Below are 7,840 nucleotides of genomic sequence, written 5' to 3' on the forward strand. Positions count from 1 at the left end.
TTGCTTGAAGATACCAAGGAACAATACAATGCACTAACGGATAATGTTGTCGATGATTTGGATGAACTTGAACAGAAGATGGACAATATGCAATTTGTCAATGATGTAGATCTACCACAGGTATGACTTTTACCATAATCTTAATTTTATTGCTCATTTTTTTCTGGTGTTATTTTTTTTTTTTTTGTTTATTTTGCCTTGTTTTCTTCACCTGAGAAATCATTAAATTTGTTGGTATACTTGTAAGGTTGAGTTCATGCAGTCGTCGATTTGCCACTCGATTTTGGGGTGTGTTAGGTAGGACATGCACATCTACATGCGAATGCGAGTATCTACCCGTGCTCTTTGGAGTGTTCTTTTTGTATGCACAATTCTGGTGTTGCCACTCAAATTTTTATTAAATTATTTTTTTTCTTCTCTTGCTCTTATATTGTCAGTCTTGAGGGTGAGTCAGTGGGTTTTAAGCAAAACATTGTCGATTGTTTTTAGTGTACAATCTATTTGTGGTTGTGTAGAACTGAAACTTGACTTTAAGATATTTCGTAGGAATTGTTTCTTTCTGCTGGTTTTTATACAATAATTAAATTACACATTTGTTTTTAAAAATTAGTTTCTAAACAATAGAATATTTTCGAATTATTAAATAAAAACAAAATTATTAATAAAAATTTTAGTCATTAAAACAAAAACTTATAAAAGTTAAAAAAAAATTAAATGAACATATATAATCAAAATATATAAATATAGTAAAAACTTATTTTTTACCCATAATTAAAGGAAGTATTCGGTTAAAAAAAGTTAGTCCAAATAATGTTAAAAGAATAAATTTATGATTTTAGAAAAATTTTAGACCCAAGAGGGTGAAGGGGTGCCAGTTTAACAAAAGTTTTCGTTAGTTTAGTTTTTGCTCTATATTAATTGATTTTTTTAAAACTTGTTCTATTATTAATTAAAAAAAAATACGCTGGAGCAGATAAAGATATCTTGAAAAATCGGGTTTCGATTTTAATTTATATATGTTTATATTTTATCATCTATATTTTATGGAATATATGTTTTATTAATAATATTTGCTTAATTTAAATATGAAAAAGAACTTATAAATTAATTATTTAGTTTGGAAAATATGTTTGACTATTAAAAATTATATAAAATACTAAAATATATTGATATTAATTTATTTTAATATTATTAATATTATTATTAGCATTATTATTATTAATATTAAATTATTTCAATATTATTATTAATATTAATTTATTTAAATATTATTATTAATATTAATTTATTTTAATATTATTATTTAATATTGATTTAATTTTAATATTATTATTATTATTAATATTATATTATTATATTATTTATATATTATAATTATTATTATTATTATATTATTATTATTTATTATATATTAATATTATTATATTATTATATATTAATATTATTTTATTATTATTATTAATATATTATTATTTTATATTATTAATTATTATTTTTTTATTATATATTAATTATTATTATTATTATTATATTATTATTATTGTTTAATTATATTTTATATTATTATGTATTATTATTATTATTAATTTTATTATTATTATGTATTAATAATTATTATTTAATTTTATTATTATTTATGTATTAATATTATTATTAATTTTATTAATTATTATTATTATATTATTATTATATTATTATTATTATATATTAATATTATTATATATATTATTATTATTAATATTATTATTATTATATATCAATATTATTATTATTATATTCAATATTAATATTATTATTATTATTATAATCAATATTATTATTATTATATATCAATATTAATATTATTATTATTATAAATATTATTATTATATATTAATATTATTTTTATTATATATGAATATAATTATCATTATTTATTAATATTCATATATTAAGAATAATGGCTCTCTCATAGACTGGACTGCATTTCATTTTAAATATATCGCATATTATAATGTTATGACGCAGCCAGTTGGATTCTAACATAATGTTGAGAAAAGAATTGAGAGTGACTGAAGTTTCAATTATAGGAAAAATAGCAATTCTTGACCTATCTCCACACTTTTATGTGAAATCGTTTCATATTAAAAGAAGAAATCTTTACGGTTAGTTTATCTTTCTAAGTATTCTTCAACAATATCAATCCATCCTTTTTTTGCCTCGCTCGTTCGTCATCACCCATACGTAAATCAGGTCCTAACCATCAATCTTATTCATTGAGTTGAGATTTCATTTAAATGGAGAACAGAAAAAAACTTTGTTATAAACAAAAAAAGTGTTTTAATCATATACATTAAAGCTGAAAGTGTGAACAAAGCATTATTTTGATATTGTAAACGTTTTGTCATTGAATTTAGTACATTTTTTAAGTTTATTTACTTTTTTTCCTGAAAGTGTAACTAAAAAGAAATTCTTAGTAATAGTAACAATTAAAAACTTTACGCTCCGTTCAACAAAAGTGTCGGGGAATAGATTTCTATGGAAATAAGATGAGCGCGTGTCATTAGAGAAATTAAAAAATACGGAAGAAAATCGGGGAAAATGTATCACTTCGAGAAATTAAAAATTGTATTCTATACAAATATTTTGAAGCTTTTTCTTTTATATTATTAATTTATTTTTAGATTACAACAACACTTAACATATTAATCGATTAATATATTACGATAGATAAGCGGCAGCTGTATTTTTTTTGTTTTTGTTTGTTTTTATAGATAGATATCTTATGACTCAGTTTACCTGTGGCTCTTTTATAAGTTTATCAATCAAAATTAAATTACAATGTGATATATATAATATTGAAGCTCCTATGTGCATGTATGTGTGTAGTTAACTTGTATTTGGGTGACTTAGTTTTTGAAGTTGCATGGAAATCTTTTTCTCAGTAACGTCTTTAATAATATTATAAGTTTAACGTTTAATTTTTATATTTATATTAATTATATATAAATGTGCTACACTATTTTCACACCATTCATTTTAGTTTACAGACATTATTTTTCAAGTTATATGGAAATATATACTTCTCCTTCATTCCTTCTCTAATAAACAGATATTGTATATCTCGTATATATTATTAATACTAATATCTGTTATTTCTGTAAAATGGATTTCGAATATATATCTGTAAATAGTTAAAACTGAGCAGCAATAGATTTTTCTATCAGGGATAATAATCTTTATTTTAAGTTTATTTTTGTAAATATCTCCTTAGTTTTAAAAATTTCAGAAATAGATATTTACTTCTTCTTGTAAGTGCTTTTTCCAACTCGATGGTTGGCCAATATGTTTGTTACATTTGATTTATCCGCAGTCTCTTTACAGAGCGAACTCGTGCTTTTACCGAATCATTGTCATCAATTCTTAAGTCATGATACTTGTCTACCCGTACCACGCCTTATTTCAACTTTGCCTTTCAAATATAATTCAGGCAAACTATAATTTTTTAGATGTCTATATATTCAACATACTTCACTTTTGTCGTTACATTGTCTCCACTAAATCTTTTTTTTCATTTATGAATAAAATCCGAATATGCCCAGTCCAACTGATTTCTTTTGATCGATGCAGTAGGCTAACATATGTCAATGATTCTGCATTGTAATCTAATGTAGAAAAAACTTGTCCTTTTGAAATCCTTATACTAAATAATACCAACGGCTCCCGGATATATAACAGTTTTTCATCTTTATAAATGTCAATTTTGATTTCTTAATTCGAATACCATGTATTTCATTGTTCATTGAGTTTGCATTCTAGGAAAACAAATTTTTCAATTCTTTTTATATTCACACCCACTAATCTTGTTTTGCTAATAGCTCATGCGCTTTACTATACGTACAAAATAATTGTAAAAAGTTGACCACATCCATCTATCAGAGTGTATGTTTGACATCGTTTGCTGGAACAAAACCAATAAACTAATTGTTCTTAGTTGTTTAAAATAATAATTTGACAGCACAATGTCTAATAGGCTTTAATAGGTTTTACTTGCAGAGAATATTGTCGTACCAGTGGGTCAGAGATGTACGGTGTGAACAACATCTAGTCAATGCCTTTCCTCAAATTCGTATTCTGCGAACTACCTTCCTACTAGAAAAGGGATAATAATTTACTCTTTTTTCCTAATAGTGTTAACGAAATTGACTTACTTTTAAAACTTTATGTCTCGTCTTTATATCATTTTTGTTGATGAAAGCAATCTTAAAGCATTTCTTAAATCTTATTTTTTTTCTTATATATAAGAAATTATATATAATTTTTTGATATTTAACGGTTAATATTAGTACTTAAATATTAACAATTTTAATTGTTTAAACAATTTTACAAGTTTCTACCTTTTATAGAACTTGAGATATAGCCATTTGAAAATGTGTCTACTATGTCAATTCTCAAAACCCCATGAGTCCATATCTCCAAGGAAAAAAATCATACAATTTTTTCCTGAGATACGGGTCTTCTTATAAAAGGAACTCATAAAAAAATTTCAGCCAAATCGGAGATCATGAGGTCAAAAAGGTGTCTGTGTTGTAAAAGAATGACCCATATACATTTTGGATCTACATTGGTTATAATCAACATTTATGTTTATGCTAAGATTATAGAAAAAAATTTATTATTATTATGTTAACAGATAATTTTTCGATTAGGAAAATAATTTTTTTTTGTCATTATGTTTGATGAAAAGAGTGATAAAGCAAACATTTGTAAAATAAATTATATTACTAATAGTTTCCTTCCTCAAAAATGTTTTGTTGTGTGTGTGTGTGTGGGAGAGTTCAGTGTTTGCTACAATTATCTGTTAATTTTGATCAACTTAGTTTCAATTCTATTTTACATCGAGATACGCTTTTTTTTATTTATTTTTTGAATTTAATTAATAGAGAAATTTTGCCACAAATAATAATCTTAATAACATTCCCAATGCGGGGGACGATATGAACTATTTATGTAAGCTCAGCGGGTTAACCGCTTAACTGCAGCAGTGGTCACAAATGAACACAATTAATTATAAAAATTCTTTTGCTGTTAGTAATTAAAACTTGAAATAAAATATTTTTTAAATATATATTTTTATATCAAACCAAAAATATTTTTTTTTTTCGTTTTAGTAGAATTTAGTGTTCGTGTGGGTTATACACATATACATATCTCTATATATTAGCAAAGTCGTACGTGTAGGCTACACTACCGTTTCTGTGACATATTTTAACGTTGTTTTCCATAGAATTCATAAAAAAAAATTTGCATAAATATTTTAATATTGCATATTTTACCGTCAAACTTAAATAATAACAATAAAACAAAAAGTGGTTAAAAAGTGCAGGCATAGCATATATAAATTACAAAATGAAGTTCTAAAATGCATATGCTGCTATACTATTTCATTTCAATTCTAATCATATTTTACCTAACCAACATCGTTTAGCTAGCTCTAGCTGTTGGCTATACCATACCAACAAAAGCAGATTTAATTGAGATAGATTCGTACGTATTGCATTGGGCGGCAGCCAACCTACATTAACATAATTTATTTGCATGTTGCAACGATGTTGTGCCACAACCAACATTTATACCAACATTACCAGTGCTGTTTGCTGCCACCACTGCCACTTCCATTGATTTAGGTTCGCTTCGGTTATAGTGCATAGATACATTTCTCTGTTTTCATTTTGTTCTCCGTATGTTGTTGTTGCAAAGAAATGTAAAATGTTAAATACTGGTCACCATGCACGCATGCACTACGCTTCGTTTCATTTAATTAGGTCACATACGAGTCCGAATGCGATTATGTATCTGCAAGTGTTATGCTATCAGGCATTTCCTGCTAAATAAGGAGTGTAAAATTTCTCGCGCTCTGTTTTACATTATTTCACTTTTTAATGGCTTTTGTTTTTATGTAATCTTTTTCTTTTCCAATTTTATCATATACATATATATATATATATAATTTGAACTTAGATATCTAACATTCCCCTCGGTTTATAACATATTTTCTATTTCAGTTTTGTTACTGTTTGTCGCGTCGAGCTTTAAATTCATTACACAGCAAGTTTCTTAAAGAAACTTATTTCTCTTCATTATTCATAAGTCTTCTGCAAAGATAAATGTAAAAAAAAAGAAAATACAAAAAAAACTTTTCTTGTTATTTTATCGTTCTAGCAGATATTTAATATTATTTTATACGACCACCATATCGATTTGTTTATTCATTGTTAAGTTTTTTTTTTTTTAATTTTTCTAATTTATTTGTTTGTAAATAATATTGTAACTGATAGATAACATTATAATAAATAAACCAAAGCAAGCAAAAACCATGCAAGACAAACCATTTGCTCCGGAGGCAATGTTCGATTAATAGTTGCTTTGGATACCAGTCGGTTAGATACGCTCTGGGCTGCTATATTGTCTACAAAAATAAACAATTTATTTAACTTTTTTTATACAATCTTACAATCTGTATTTACGTTTTGCACAACACAGTAGTAAATTTAACATATGTATATTTTTGAATGAATTGCTTTCCGATTTTTTTTTTTTTTTTTTCCATGACACATAATTTTGATATATTGATACCGATAGTCTTATCAAATCTTCATGACCTTGCATGCTTTATATATAAAGTAATCGTTCTAAAGAAAATCAGATATAAGTAATAACTTCAATAATGTATATTGTAGATATGCATTCTGAATATATATAAAGTTATCGTGTTAAGAAAACCACATATATGTAATCCTAAAATAATGGTTATTGTAGGCATTTATTTTCACTTTAGGAAGTGTACTGAATTGAGTCATTGAAGTCAGATAGAAAATTGGCACGCGATTACTTCTTATTGTTAGAATAGAACCCTAATCTTATGTATAAAGGGGTTAAAAACTGAGTGAGAATTAAATGAATAAATTGATTTTAAGATTAGACAATATAAAATATAAAATAAAAGCATAATATAATGAAGTCTTAAAACTATTACAATGTGAATTCACTTGTAGACACTTTGATGTTCATATAAAATACAACTGCTAAGTAACAATTCTAATATTAAATTAATTTTAATTTAATTTATATCAATTAGTTGCTTTAAGTTTATATTCTCACATCATTCAAGCATGCAAAAACTGCTTAACTTAGCACAACAATATAGATATATTAAAATAAAACACAGTTAAACATCGATGAAGTGAAAAAAAAAAAATTAAAAAGTGCCAACTAATTGCACCAAGAAAAAAGAAAAAAAATATTAATGAAAAATAAAAACAAAAATAAAAAACAATATAAAATAATTTATATTCCATTGGGTGATATAAAAACTATTCGCTGTTTTTTGATATATTTTTAAACAAATATTTTTTTTTTTGCAAATTAATTTTAATAAAATTTATATAGCCATTATTATTTATGACCTTTTGCCATTTTTCATGTAGCTTCATAATTTCATCGGTGTAGAACTTCTGTAGTTTGTCTACTAATATTTTTACCATTAAAAACGTTTTGCAGAGACCAAATTAAATGGTAGTCAAAATGTTAATGCTCCAGGCTATACGGTGGAATCTTTAAAATTTTCATACCAAGTTCCGTCAATTTGTTCAGAGTCATTGAAGATGTGTGTAGTTGGACATTGTCATAATGGCACATAACTCCTTTTCAGTCTGTCCTTTTCCTTGTATAGAAAGTACAGACCGTTTTCTTTCAAAATGATTAGACATTTTTTTATAAAAGAACTATCAATTATTTATATTTATATTTATATTTATATTTATATTTATATTTATATTTATATTTATATTTATATTTATAT

Source organism: Teleopsis dalmanni, chromosome 2 (genome assembly GCF_002237135.1).
Source record: "Teleopsis dalmanni isolate 2A chromosome 2, ASM223713v2, whole genome shotgun sequence".
NCBI classification, from domain to species: Eukaryota; Metazoa; Arthropoda; class Insecta; order Diptera; family Diopsidae; genus Teleopsis; species Teleopsis dalmanni.